General features: G+C 45.8%; 1 long non-coding RNA gene across 1 annotated transcript; it reads right to left on the bottom strand.

Moving 5' to 3' along the window:
- Positions 1-386: 386 nt before the first annotated feature.
- On the bottom strand, positions 387-10550 carry LOC123490299. Its single transcript, XR_006660882.1, has 3 exons — positions 9981-10550; positions 698-811; positions 387-474 (listed from the first exon to the last, which is right to left on the bottom strand). It is a non-coding gene; the product is annotated as an uncharacterized LOC123490299 (long non-coding RNA).
- Between the last annotated feature and the right edge of the window lie 3721 nt (positions 10551-14271).

The raw sequence follows: 14271 nt of genomic DNA, 5'->3' as shown, positions 1-14271 counted from the left end.
CCTGTAGTAGAAACAACACATAGAATCAGGCTGTCCACTCTAGAGCCTACTACTCCAGACAGTGATTTCATGGTAACACAGAACTCATTAAATGTCTTACCTTGTGGTCAGTGGTGTGTCGCCACCCATTTCCAGGTCCCCTCAGTAACAGAGTCAGTCAGACCAATCCAGACATAGTTCTTTACTCCACATAACCAATTGACAAATGTCTGTAGTTGTGGGAGAGAGACAACATTATTAATACTTAGCCATTACTCTCTCTCTCTCTCTCTCTCTCTCTCTGTATCGCTCTCTTCCACACACCCACACACACACACACACACACACACACACACACCTGTTTGTCTTGGCTGTTGATGATCACCAGGTCTGCTCTTCTATCTCTGCAGTCCTGTCTGCTCTCCTCCCAGGATTTGTACTCAGTAGAGATGTAGTAACAACTGCTACCAAGCTTCTTCCATCCTTGCGAACACACTATAATTTAAATGTTCTTCTTTAGTCACATACAACTCACATTGAATTAAGTCTCAATCAAACACTCAAGGAAGACAGGTCACTAACTAATGGACAATTTGGAAGTCGTAGATTTTTTTCTAAAATTTTTCCTTTAATGTAATTTGAATTGCCTGTTTGTAAGTGGCATGTGAACTGATGCAGAGACTGTCAAACAGAACAGTCAATAGACAATGTTACTCACCTTTCTCAACACCTTTCTGTAGCTGGTCTCTCTCTTTGGTCAGGGTGTTGTTGCTGGTCTGTAACTGGTCACTCTCTTTGGTCAGGGTGTTGGAACTGGTCAATTGGTTTCTCTCTGTGAAATAATACGATCAATGAACAAGGTAACAGTGGAAAAGTCAATCAGATATTATCAGGGTTGGGGTCAGTTGCATTTCAATTCCAGTCAATTCAGGAAGTACACTGGAATTCTAATAGAATTCCAATTATCTTCAATGCTTTTCAATGAAGAAAATGTGGAATTGGAATTTGGTGTACTTTCGAAATTGAATTGAATGGAGTTTAAATGGAATTTGAGATTTGACTGAGATTTGATTTAGATTTGACGTGACTTCGGGCCCGCGTTCGCATTGTCTCCGTACTGCTGTGCTGTTTGTTGCTACTTGGCTACCTGCGAAACTATTCACGCTTTACTTTTAATAAACGCTTAATCAATCTTTGTGTTCAACAAATTTACCAACTTTTTAGTTTTGTCCTCACTCATCTTTTTCGTTAAACTTTTTCACCCTGGACGTCTATCCCGAGACAGAAGAGTCATTTTTCTGTGCGTTTTAGCTGCCAACTTTACGTTATTTTCCTTTTTTCCATCGTAACTTTTTTCCCTTATTCAACTTTTTTCACTCCGGACGCTTTATCTGGACATGGTTCATCAACATCTTCAACAGCCGAAGCTAAGTAGTAACATTAACATGATGTCTTCTAATTGCAGTCGCTGTACTCATAATATACAGGAGAACGATCGCTTTACGCAAAATAGCTGTGCTACAAGCCCAGCTTCAGACGCAATCGTTAGGCAAGGGTAATCTCAGTGTAGGAAAGGAAGAAACAGCGTCTGTGCCACCAGTAAGTACAGACAGTAACGTTAGTATAAATCCCCCCGCACAGTCCCCGCAGCCGGACAACTTTCTCATGGCTTCTGGAGGGGAAATACTGTTGGAATGCTCAACCAGTGTCAGCTCATTCAGCCGACAGAAACCCTTCAACCGGTTTTCCCCATTATGTAGCGAGTCGGAGTCTGAGTCTGAGTCTTCTCTAGTCTACTCCTCCTTCTACGGGTCTGAGACGCCGAAGGCTCCACCATTAGCTCTGACAAATTGAAAACCCTAGTCATTGGCGACTCCATTACCTGCAGTATTAGACTTAAAACGAATCACCCAGCGATCATACACTGTTTACCAGGGGGCAGGGCTACCGACGTTAAGGCTAATCTAAAGATGGTGCTAGCTAAAGCTAAAACTGGCGAGTGTAGAGAGTATAGAGATATTGTTATCCACGTCGGCACCAACGATGTTAGGATGAAACAGTCAGAGGTCTCCGTGCAACATAGCTTCAGCTTGTAAATCAGCTAGAAAGATGTGTCGGCATCGAGTAATTGTCTCTGGCCCCCTCCCAGTTAGGGGGAAGAATGACGCAGCTCTACAGCAGAGTCTCAGCACTTAATCGCTGGTTGAAAACTGTTTTCTGCCCCTCCCAAAAGATAACATTTGTGGATAATTGGCCCTCTTTCTGGGACTCACCCACAAACAGGACCAAGCCTGACCTGCTGAGGAGTGACGGACTCCATCCTAGCTGGAGGGGTGCTCTCCTCTTATCTACCAACATAGATAGGGCTCTAACTCCTCTAGCCCCACAGTGAAATAGGGTGCAGGCCAGGCAGCAGGCTGTTGAGCCAACCTGCCAGCTTAGTGGAGTCTGCCAATAGCACAGTCAGTGTAGTCAGCTCAGCCATACCCCATTGAGAGACTGTGTCTGTGCCTCGACCTAGGTTGGGCAAAACTAAACATGGCGGTGTTCACCTAGCAATCTTATTAGGATAAAGACCTCCTCCATTCCTGCCATTATTGAAAGAGATCGTGATACCTCACATCTCAAAATAGGACGTAATGTTAGATCCCTCACTTCAAAGGCAGTCATAGTCAATGAACTAATCACTGATCATAATCTCGATGTGATTGGCCTGACTGAAACATGGCTTAAGCCTGATGAATTTGCTGTGTTAAATGAGGCCTCACCCCCCTGGTTACACTAGTGACCATATTCCCGTGCATCCCGCAAAGGCGGAGGTGTTGCAACATTTACGATAGCAAATTTCAATTTACAAAAAAAATGGCGTTTCATCTTTTGAGCTTCTAGTCATGAAATCTATGCAGCCTACTCAATCACTTTTTATAGCTACTGTTTACAGGCCTCTGGGCCATATACAGCGTTCCTCTCTGAGTTTCCTGAATTCATGAGACCTTGTAGTCATGCAGATCATATTCTAATTTTTGGTGATTTTAATATTCACATGGAGAAGTCCACAGACCCACTCCAAAAGTCTTCCGAGCCATTATCGACTCAGTGGGTTTTGTCCAACATGTCTCTGGACCTACTCACTGCCACAGTCATACTCTGGACCTAGTTTTGTCCATGGAATAAATGTTGTAGATCTTAATGTTTTTCCACAAAATCCTGGACTATCGGACCACCATTTTATTACATTTGCAATCGCAACAAATAATCTGCTCAGACCCCAACCAAGGAGCATCAAAAGTCGTGCTATAAATTCTCAAACAACACAAAAATTCATTGATGCCCTTCCAGACTCCTTCTGCCTACCCAAGGACGTCAGAGGACAAAAATCAGTTAACCACTTAACTGAGGAACTCAATTTAACCTTGCGCAATACCCTAGATGCAGTTGCACCCTAAAACGAAAAACATTTGTCAGAAGAAACTAGCTCCCTGGTATACAGAAAATACCCGAGCTTTGAAGCAAGCTTCCAGGAAATTGGAACGGAAATGGCGCCACACCAAACTGGAAGTCTTCCGACTAGCTTGGAAAGACAGTACCTGTGCAGTACCGAAGAGCCCTCACTGCTGCTCGATCATCCTACTTTTCCAACTTAATTGAGGAAAATAAGAACAATCCAAAATTCTTTTTGATACTGTTGCAAAGCTAACTAAAAAAGCAGCATTCCCCAAGAGAGGATGGCTTTCACTTCAGCAGTGATAAATTCATGAACTTCTTTGAGGAAAAGATCATGACCATTAGAAAGCAAATTACGGACTCCTCTTTGAATCTGCGTATTCCTCCAGGGCTTAGCTGTCCTGGATCTGCACAGCTCTGCGAGGCCTGGGATCGGGAGAGACACTTAAGTGTTTTAGTACTATATCTCTTGACACAATGATGAAAATAATCATGGCCTCTAAACCTTCAAGCTGCATACTGGATCCTATTCCTACTAAACTGCTGAAGGAGCTGCTTCCTGTGCTTGGCCCTCCTATGTTGAACATAATAAACAGCTCTCTATCCACCGGATGTGTACCAAACTCACTAAAAGTGGCAGTGATAAAGCCTCTCTTGAAAAAGCCAAACCTTGACCCGGAAAATATAAAAACTATCGGCCTATATCGAATCTTCCATTCCTCTCAAAAATTTTAGAAAAAGCTGTTGCGCAGCAACTCACTGCCTTTCTGAAGACAAACAATGTATACGAAATGCTTCAGTCTGGTTTTAGACCCCATCATAGCACTGAGACTGCACTTGTGAAGGTGGTAAATGACCTTTTTAATGGCGTCAGACCGAGGCTCTGCATCTGTCCTCGTGCTACTAGACCTTAGTGCTGCCTTTGACACCATCGATCACCACATTCTTTTGGAGAGACTGGAAACCCAAATTGGTCTACACGGACAAGTTCTGGCCTGGTTTAGATCCTACCTGTCGGAAAGATATCAGTTTGTCTCTGTGAATGGTCTGTCCTCCGACAAATCAACTGTACATTTCGGGTGTTCCTCAAGGTTCCGTTTTAGGACCACTATTGTTTTCACTATATATTTTACCTCTTGGGGATGTTATTCGAAAACATAATGTTAACTTTCACTGCTATGCGGATGACACACAGCTGTACATTTCAATGAAACATGGTGAAGCCCCAAAATTGCCCTCGCTAGAAGCCTGTGTTTCAGAGCATAAGGAAGTGGATGGCTGAAAACTTTTTACTTTTAAACTCGGACAAAACAGAGATGCTTGTTCTAGGTCCCAAGAAACAAAGAGATCTTCTGTTAAATCTGACAATTCATCTAGATGGTTGTAAAGTCGTCTCAAATAAAACTGTGAAGGACCTCGGTGTTACTCTTGACCCTGATCTCTCTCTTTGACGAACATATCAAGACTGTTTCAAGGACAGCTTTTTTCCATCTACGTAACATTGCAAAAATCAGAAATTTTCTGTCCAAAAATGATGCAGAAAAAATTAATCCATGCATTTGTTACTTCTAGGTTAGACTACTGCAATGCTCTATTTTCCGGCTACCCGGATAAAGCACTAAATAAACTTCAGTTAGTGCTAAATACGGCTCTAGAATCCTGACTAGAACCAAGAAATTTGATCATATTACTCCAGTGCTAGCTTCCCTACACTGGCTTCCTGTTAAGGCAAGGGCTGATTTCAAGGTTTTACTGTTAACCTATAAAGCGTTACATGGGCTTGCTCCTACCTATCTTTCCGAGTTGGTCCTGCCGTACATACCAATATGTACGCTACGGTCACAAGAGCAGGCCTCCTAATTGTCCCTAGAATTTCTAAGCAAACAGCGGGAGGCAGGGCTTTCTCCTATAGATCTCCATTTTTATGGAACAGTCTGCCTACCCATGTGAGAGACGCAGACTCGGTCTCAACCTTTAAGTCTTTACTGAAGACTTATCTCTTCAGTAGGTCATATGATTGGAGTGTAGTCTGGCCCAGGAGTGTGAAGGTGAACGGAAAGGCTGGAGCAACGAACAGCCCTTGCTGTCTCTGCCGGGCCGGTTCCCCTCTCCACTGGGGTTCTCTGCCTCTAACCCTGTTGCAGGGGCTGAGTCACTGGCTTGCTGGTGCTCTTTCATGCCGTCCCTGGGAGGGGTGCGTCACGTGAGTGGGTTGAGTTACTGACGTGATCTTCCTGTCTGGGTTGGCGCCCCCCTTGGTTTGTGCTGTGGTGGAGACCTCTGTGGGCTATACTCGGCCTTGTCTCAGGATTGTAAGTTGGTGGTTGGGGATATCCCTCTAGTGGTGCGGGGGCTGTGCTTTGGGCGGAGTGGGTGGGGTTATATCCTCTCCTGTTTGGCCCTGTCCGGGGATTTTCTTCGGATGGGGCCACAGTGTCTCCGGACCGCTCCTGTCTCAGCCTCCCAGTATTTATGCTGCAGTAGTTTATGTGTCGGGGGGCTGGGGTTAGTTGGTTATACCTGGAGTACTTCTCCTGTCTTATCCAGTGTCCTGTGTGAATTTAAGTATGCTCTCTCTAATTCTCTCGTTCTCTCTTTCTCTCTGAGAACCTGAGCCCTAGGACCATACGTCAGGACTACCGGGCATGATGACACCTTGCTGTCCCCAGTCCGCCTGGCCTTGCTGCTATTCCAGTTTCAACTGTTCTGCCTGCGGCTCACGAAACCCCTACCTGTCCCAGACCTGCTGTTTTCAACTCTTTAATGATCGGCTATGAAAAGCCAACTGAGAGACCTGAGCCCTAGGACCATACGTCGGGACTACCGGCCGTGGTGACTCCTTGCTGTCCCCAGTCCGCCTGGCCTTGCTGCTATTCCAGTTTCAACTGTTCTGCCTGCGGTTATGGAACCCCTACCTGTCCCAGACCTGCTGTTTTCAACTCTTAATGATCGGCTATGAAAAGCCAAAGATTTATTCCTGATTATTATTTGACCATGCTTGTCACTTATGAACATTTTTGAACATCTTGGCATGGTTCTGTTATAATCTCCACCCGGCACAGCCAGAAGAGGACTGGCCACCCTCATAGCCTGGTTCCTCTCTAGGTTTCTTCCTAGCTTTCGCCTTTCTAGGAGTTTTTCCTAGCCACCTGCTTCTACACCTGCATTACTAGCTGTTTGGGGTTTTAGGCTGGTTTCTGTACAGCACTTCGAGATATTAGCTGATGTAAGAAGGGCTATATAAAATAAAATTGATTGATTGATGATTGATTGATCATTACACCACTGATGATTAAGAGAAAGTTTGATTGAGAACATATTGTGATGTCACGAGGGCTGTGTCCTGGAGGGACGTTACATCCCCCTGAGGTGGCTGCAAACCCAGACAGCTATGGCTCCATCTGCTGGTATGGTCGGGAACTCCACCCCTCTATGGCCAATCTTCCCACGCAGCTGAAACAAATGAGGAGCTGATGAGCTGAAGGTTTGGGAAGGAAGAGACACAGTCTCCAACCTGGGCTCTCTGGAGGACAAGAGTGCTGCACGTCCACTTCCATGAGGAATATAAGGATTTGGAGATACTTACCTTTGGGAAATACTCACCTTTGGATATCTGCACCTGTGAAATACGTGTGGGACATTTGGAAGGACGTTTTGCTGGGTTGGCCACTAGCTGCAACGGGAATACAGTAAGACTGGGGAAAAGTTATTTGAGCGAGTGAGAGTTACGATTGTGGATGTGGAAGAGACATCCCTGAACTGTTAACCCTTAAAGAGCCACCAGAGAACAGAATTGTGTTATACTTTCGTTAGTTTCCCAAGACCTTTAATAAAATCCTTGTTTTGATTGAACCTGGTCTCCTTGCACTACTTGAGCAATCCCGCTGAAAGCTGTGTAGCCTCTCGTGACATCACAGATGGTGGAGAATACAGGCACGCTCAAGCGTTAATAGTGCATGTCAGAGGAGGATACCGAAGGTTTGATCACCCAGTTTTCCAAGTTGGCCGTAGGCTCCCGCCGACTGAAATGGAGGACATATTGAAAGCCCTTGTTGCTGGCCAGCAAGCCCAGATGCAAGCAAACGTGGCTCTCTTGGAGGAGCAAAAGAAAGCCAACCTTCTGAAGGCAGAGGAATTGCAGTTGCAGAGACAGAGGTGGTCCAAAATACCCGCCTAATAAAGGCAAGTGACTTTATATCTAAGATGGGAGCTACCGATGACATTAAGGCATACCTGCATGCATTTGAGGCCACGGCCACTAGGGAAGCCTGGCCCAAGCAACAGTGGGTTGGTCTGTTAGCCCCCTTTCTAACCGGGAATCGCTGAATGCTGTCCGGGACCTGGGCCCTGACCAGGTTACTGACTATGATGCCCTGAAGTCTGAGATCCTCAGCAGATATGGACTCACAAAGTTTGGTATGGCCCAGCGCTTTCACAGCTGGACCTTCCAACCAGACCAACCTCCTCGGGCGCAGATGCATGAACTTGTCCGAACGCAAGGAAATGGCTGGATCCGCAGAGGAATACAGCAGCGGCGGTGGTGGAGGCCGTTGTGGTGGATCGTTACCTACGCGCCCCCTGCCTTATGAGGCAAAAGCGGTTCATCAGTCAACAGGCCTTGACCACGGCTGATCTGACCGTGGGAAGCTGTGGAAAAAGTACCAGGCCACAGCGGAGATGCTGAATGCTTCCCGTAAAAGACCCCAGGAGTGCGGCCCCACCACAAATGGGAAGAACCCGTCCAAAGGACCCCCAAGGTCTCGAACCCAGCCACGTCAGGACTTATCCCGCTCCAGGGGGAGCCAGAAACCAGGCGGGTCCAAGAAGAGTACACCAGGAGGGGGAAACTCGACAGTGTTACCGGTGTGGGGAGATGGGACATATCTCCTGGCAGTGTGGGAAACCAGCCGAGGAACCTATGGCCACTGCGGAGTCCTCCAGCTCAGCACCCACACACCGTTTTGCCTCGCTCTTGGGAGTCGTAGATGGCGGCCCAGATCGACCCCCCCACCTGCCCGGTAACTGTGAATCACCATGATGTGGAGGCCTTACTGGATTCTGGTAGCCGGGCCACCCTGGTGCGTAAGGATTTGGTGGGCCCAACGTGTCTGACCCCGGGGAAAGTCCTCCCAGTTTCCTGTGTCCATGGGGACACCAGAGAATACCCCATTACTGAACTTACAATGACCAGCACACGGGGAACCATACACACGACGGCGGGGGTGGTTGATTCCCTCCCCGTCCCTGTCCTAATTGGACGAGACTGCCCAGCCTTTTACCCACTCTGGAGAGAGTCTCAGGAGAGGATAACCCGAGTACCTCGGAAACGGAGAGGCAAGACTCATCCTGGGGAAGGCTCCGGTGCAATCCTCCAAGTTACTCACTCCCGCCCGGGCTCTGATAGGGAGGGCAGGTGCCCAGACCGACACAGAGACGGAGCTACAGAATCTGGACAAAGAACTGTCTGGTCTGAAGGGGACCGCTGAGAGGTATCGTTTGTTAAAGCAACAGTTAGACATGAAGACAGAAGAGTTAGATATCCTCCAGGCTAAACTCCAACAGAGCTCCTTCCATAAGCAACAGGAGGAGCTGGAGAGGATGCGCAGGACCATCGAGAGTTGAGGAGACCCTGCGCAGTAGTAAGGAGGTCCAGAAGAAGGCAGAGGAGAAGTACAAGGTGTTGGAGAACAAGATGAAGAATGCGGGAGGCAGAGAGAGAAAGGAACTGAAAGCTGCTCAACAGAAGCTAAACTCTGCTAAAACCAAGGCTGATGCGTTCAGTAAGAAACTCAAGGAGAGACAACAGGAGGCTGAGTCCCTGGTCCTAGAGGTAGAGGAGTTAGAAGAGAGAGCAGGCTGGCAAGCACCACGGCAATGCGGACGCCCTCTCCCTGAGCCTCCGCTGCCTTTACCCCGACGAGGACGTCGGTCCCGAGGAGGGGATGTGTGATGTCACGAGAGGCTGTGTCCTGGAGGGACGTTACATCCCCCTGAGGTGGCTGCAAACCCAGACAGCTAGGCTCCATCTGCTGGTATGGTCGGGAACTCCACCCCCTCTATGGCCAATCTTCCCACGCAGCTGAAACAAATGAGGAGCTGATGAGCTGAAGGTTTGGGAAGGGAAGAGACACAGTCTCCAACCTGGGCTCTCTGGAGGACAAGAGTGCTGCACGTCCACTTCCATGAGGAATATAAGGATTTGGAGATACTTACCTTTGGGAAATACTCACCTTTGGATATCTGCACCTGTGGAAATACGTGTGGGACATTTGGAAGGACGTTTTGCTGGGTTGGCCACTAGCTGCAACGGGAATACAGTAAGACTGGGGAAAAGTTATTTGAGCGAGTGAGAGTTATGATTGTGGATGTGGAAGAGACATCCCTGAACTGTTAACCCTTAAAGAGCCACCAGAGAACAGAATTGTGTTATACTTTCGTTAGTTTCCCAAGACCTTTAATAAAATCCTTGTTTTGATTGAACCTGGTCTCCTTGCACTACTTGAGCAATCCCGCTGAAAGCTGTGTAGCCTCTCGTGACATCACAATATCAAACTCACGGTAGAGCAACAGGCCTATGATACCAGCAAATAGGAGAACACACAGCAGACCCAGACAAACTGCAGCAGCTCCAGAGTATCTCTTCCACCACTGATAAAACACTGAAGCACAAATTATTACCATAAGAACTTGCTCTTTATCAGCGTAGTATTTGCATCGACTTTTGTGTCCATTTGCTCTTTGAAGCACAGAGGAAAAAACACAAACTTGACAAGGGACAGAACACCAGAACTGAGTTCCAGAACCTCCCACTTTATACTGCTTGACTTCCAGAACCTCTTATAGAACACTGGCTTAAACATATTGCAGAGTTCAGGCACCCAAAATGAGTACAGGAACGTATTTCAATCTGCATTTTATTTGTCACATGTTTCGTAAACACATGCTAATAGTGAAATGCTGACTTACGGGTCCTTTTCCAATAATGCAGAGTTAAAGATACAACATTTTAAATATTGATACAAGGAACAGAGAAGAATAATCAAGTCAAAATAACTATGTGTTATGGTGTTGCAATATTCAGTCTACATACAGTGCATTTGGAAAGTATTCAGACCCCTTGACTTACTCCACATTTTGTTACTTTACAGCCTTATTCTAAAATTGATTTTTTTGCTAATTAAAAATAAATAAATGAAATATCACATTTATATAAGTATTGAGACCCTTTACTCAGTACTTTGTTGAAACATTTATGGCAGCTTTTACAGCCTTGAGTCTTCTTGGGTATGGTGCTACAAGCTTGGCACACCTGTATTTGGGGAGTTTCTCCCATTCTCTGCAGATCCTCTCAAGCGCTGTCAGGTTGGATGGGGACAGCTATTTTCAGGTCTCACCAGAGACGTTCAATCGGGTTCAAATCCGGGCTCTGGCTGGGCCACTCAAGGACATTCAGAGACTTGTCCCGAGGCCACTCTTGTGTTGTCTTGGCTCTGTGCTTAGGGTCATTGTCCTGTTGGAAGGTGAACCTTCCCCCCAGTCTGAGGTCCTGAGCGCTCTGGAGCAGGTTTTCATCAAGGATCTCTCTGTACTTTGCTCTGTTCATCTTTCCCTCGATCCTGACTAGTCTCCCAGTCCCTGCCGCTGAAAAACATCCCCACAGCATGATGCTGCCACCACCATGCTTCACTATAGGGATGGTGCCAGGTTTCCTCCAGACTTGTTTCTCATGGTCTGAGAGTCTTTAGGTGCCTTTTGGCAAACTCCAAGCGGGCTGTCATGTGCCTTTTACTGAGGAGTGGCATCAGTCTGGCCACTTTACCAAAAAGGCCTGATTGGTGGAGTGCTGCAGAGATGGTTTTTGGGTACAATTCCCCAGATCTTTGCCTCGACACACCACTTTAGCTCTGCCACCTTCCACCGCAGATGCGGAAGGGCGATATCGGTGGATGTAGTGAATTGATACGCAGCCCACGCTAAAAAACATATCTCTTTCTTAAACTGACGGATTTTGATGGGGATTTTTGTACTATGTTAATTAGATTTCCGCGAGGCGCGACCATTGTAGGCTAAGGGTTAACATGATTTTTGAATGACTACCTCATCTCTGTACCCCACACATACAATTATCTGTAAGGTCCCTCAGTCAAGCAGTGAATTTCAAACACATTTTCAATCACAAAGACCTGGGTGGTTTTCCAACGCCTCGCAAAGAAGGGCACCTTATGGTAGATGAAAAAAAAAACATTTTAAAAAACAGTCTCTACAAAGCTACAGGCCTCCTTTCTAACTCAGTTGCCAGAAAGGAAGGAAACAGCTCAGGGATTTCACCATGAGGCCAATCATGACTTTAAAACAGTTACAGAGTTTAATGGCTGTGATAGGAGAAAACTGAGGATGGATCAACATTGTAGTTACTCCACAATACTAACATAAATGACAGAGTGAAAAGGAAGCTTGTACAGAATAAAAATATTCCAAAACATGTTTGCAACAAGGCACTAAAGTAATACAGCAAATAATGTTGCAAAGCAATTCACTTTTTGTCCTGAATAAAAAGGGTTATGTTTGGGGCAAATCCAATTACAACACATTACTGAGTACCACTCTCCATATTTTCAATCATAGCGGTGGCTGCGTCATGTTATGGATATGCTTGTAATCGTTAAGGACTGGGGTGTTTTTCAGGATAAAAAACAAACAGAATGGAGCTAAGCGCAGGCAAAATCCTAGAGGAAAATCTGGTTCAGTCTGCTTTCCACCAGACACTGGGAGATGAGTTTGCAGTTACAGTTTTGATTTAAATCTGCTTGAAAATCTCTGCCAAAGGTGATACTAACATTCATTGACACAGGGGTAGTTATGTATGTGTGGGCATATGTCGTGTGTGTGTGTATGTGTGTGTGTGTGTGTGTGTGTGTGTGTGTGTGTGTGTGTGTGTGTGTGTGAGTGTGTGTGTGTGAGTGTGTGTTGGGGTGTAAGTACAGTGAGGGAAAAAAGTATTTGATCCCCTGCTGATTTTGTACGTTTGCCCACTGACAAAGAAATTATCAGTCTATAATTTTAATAGTAGGTATATTTGAACAGTGAGAGACAGAATACCAACAACAAAAATCCAGAAAAACGCATGTCAAAAATGTTATAAATTGATTTGCATTTTAATGAGGGAAATAAGTATTTGACCCCCTCTCAATCCGAAAGATTTCTGGCTCCCAGGTGTCTTTTATACAGGTAACGAGCTGAGATTAGGAGCACACTCTTAAAGGGAGTGCTCCTAATCTCAGTTTGTTACCTGTATAAAAGACACTTGTCCAAGGAAGCAATCAATCAATCAGATTCCAAACTCTCCACCATGGCCAAGACCAAAGAGCTCTCCAAGGATGTCAGGGACAAGATTGTAGACCTACACAAGGCTGGAATGGGCTACAAGACCATCGCCAAGCAGCTTGGTGAGAAGGTGACAACAGTTGGTGCGATTATTCGCAAATGGAAGAAACACAAAAGAACTGTCAATCTCCCTCGACCTGGGGCACCATGCAAGATCTCACCTTGTGGAGTTGCAATGATTATGAGAACGGTGAGGAATCAGCCCAGAACTACACGAGAGGATCTTGTCAATGATCTCAAGGCAGCTGGGACCATAGTTACCAAGAAAACAATTGGTAACACACTACACCGTGAAGGACTGAAATCCTGCAGCGCCCAGAAGGTCCCCCTGCTCAAGAAAGCACATATACAGGCCCGTCTGAAGTTTGCCAATGAACAGCTGAATGATTCAGAGGAGAACTGGGTGAAAGTGTTGTGGTCAGATGAGACCAAAATCGAGCTCTTTGGCATCAACTCAACTCGCCGTGTTTGGAGGAGGAGGAATGCTGCCTATGACCCCAAGAACACCATCCCCACCGTCAAACATGGAGGTGGAAACATTATGCTTTGGGGGTGTTTTTCTGCTAAGGGGACAGGACAACTTCACCGCATCAAAGGGACGATGGACAGGGCCATGTACCGTCAAATCTTGGGTGAGAACCTCCTTCCCTCAGCCAGGACATTGAAAATGGGTCGTGGATGGGTATTCCAGCATGACAATAACCCAAAACACACGGCCAAGGCAACAAAGGAGTGGCTCAAGACGAAGCACATTAAGGTCCTGGAGTGGCCTAGCCAGTCTCCAGACCTTAATCCCATAGAAAATCTGTGGAGGGAGCTGAAGATTCGAGTTGCCAAACGTCAGCCTCGAAACCTTCATGACTTGGAGAAGATCTGCAAAGAGGAGTGGGACAAAATCCCTCCTGAGATGTGTGCAAACCTGGTGGCCAACTACAAGAAACGTCTTACCTCTGTGATTGCCAACAAGGGTTTTGCCACCAAGTACTAAGTCATGTTTTGCAGAGGGGTCAAATACTTATTTCACTCATTAAAATGCAAATCAATTTATAACATTTTTGACATGCAATTTTCTGGATTTTTTTGTTGTTATTCTGTCTCTCACTGTTCAAATAAACCTACCATTAAAATTATAGACTGATCATGTCTTTGTCAGTGGGCAAACGTACAAAATCAGAAGGGGATCAAATACTTTTTTCCCTCACTGTATGTGTTAGTATCAAGCACTATACCAGGATAAACTGTTACCTGATTGTTGATCACCAACTCCATCCTTCCTGCAGGGCTTGATGGGTGTTTCGTTGCTGTATATATGATCATCAATATCCATTGTCTTTATTTCATTAGGTTTTTTGTAACTTCTTCTCTTGTAATGTCTACTGTTGTAACTTCTTCTCTTGTAACTTCTACTGTTGTAACTTCTACTGTTGTAACGTCTGCTGTTATCTCAGTTGTAGGTTTGTGTCT

Source organism: Coregonus clupeaformis, unplaced genomic scaffold (genome assembly GCF_020615455.1).
Source record: "Coregonus clupeaformis isolate EN_2021a unplaced genomic scaffold, ASM2061545v1 scaf3646, whole genome shotgun sequence".
In the NCBI taxonomy this organism is placed as follows: Eukaryota; Metazoa; Chordata; class Actinopteri; order Salmoniformes; family Salmonidae; genus Coregonus; species Coregonus clupeaformis.
Note: the sequence above shows the minus strand (reverse complement) of the source record. Positions and strands in the feature narration are given on the sequence as shown.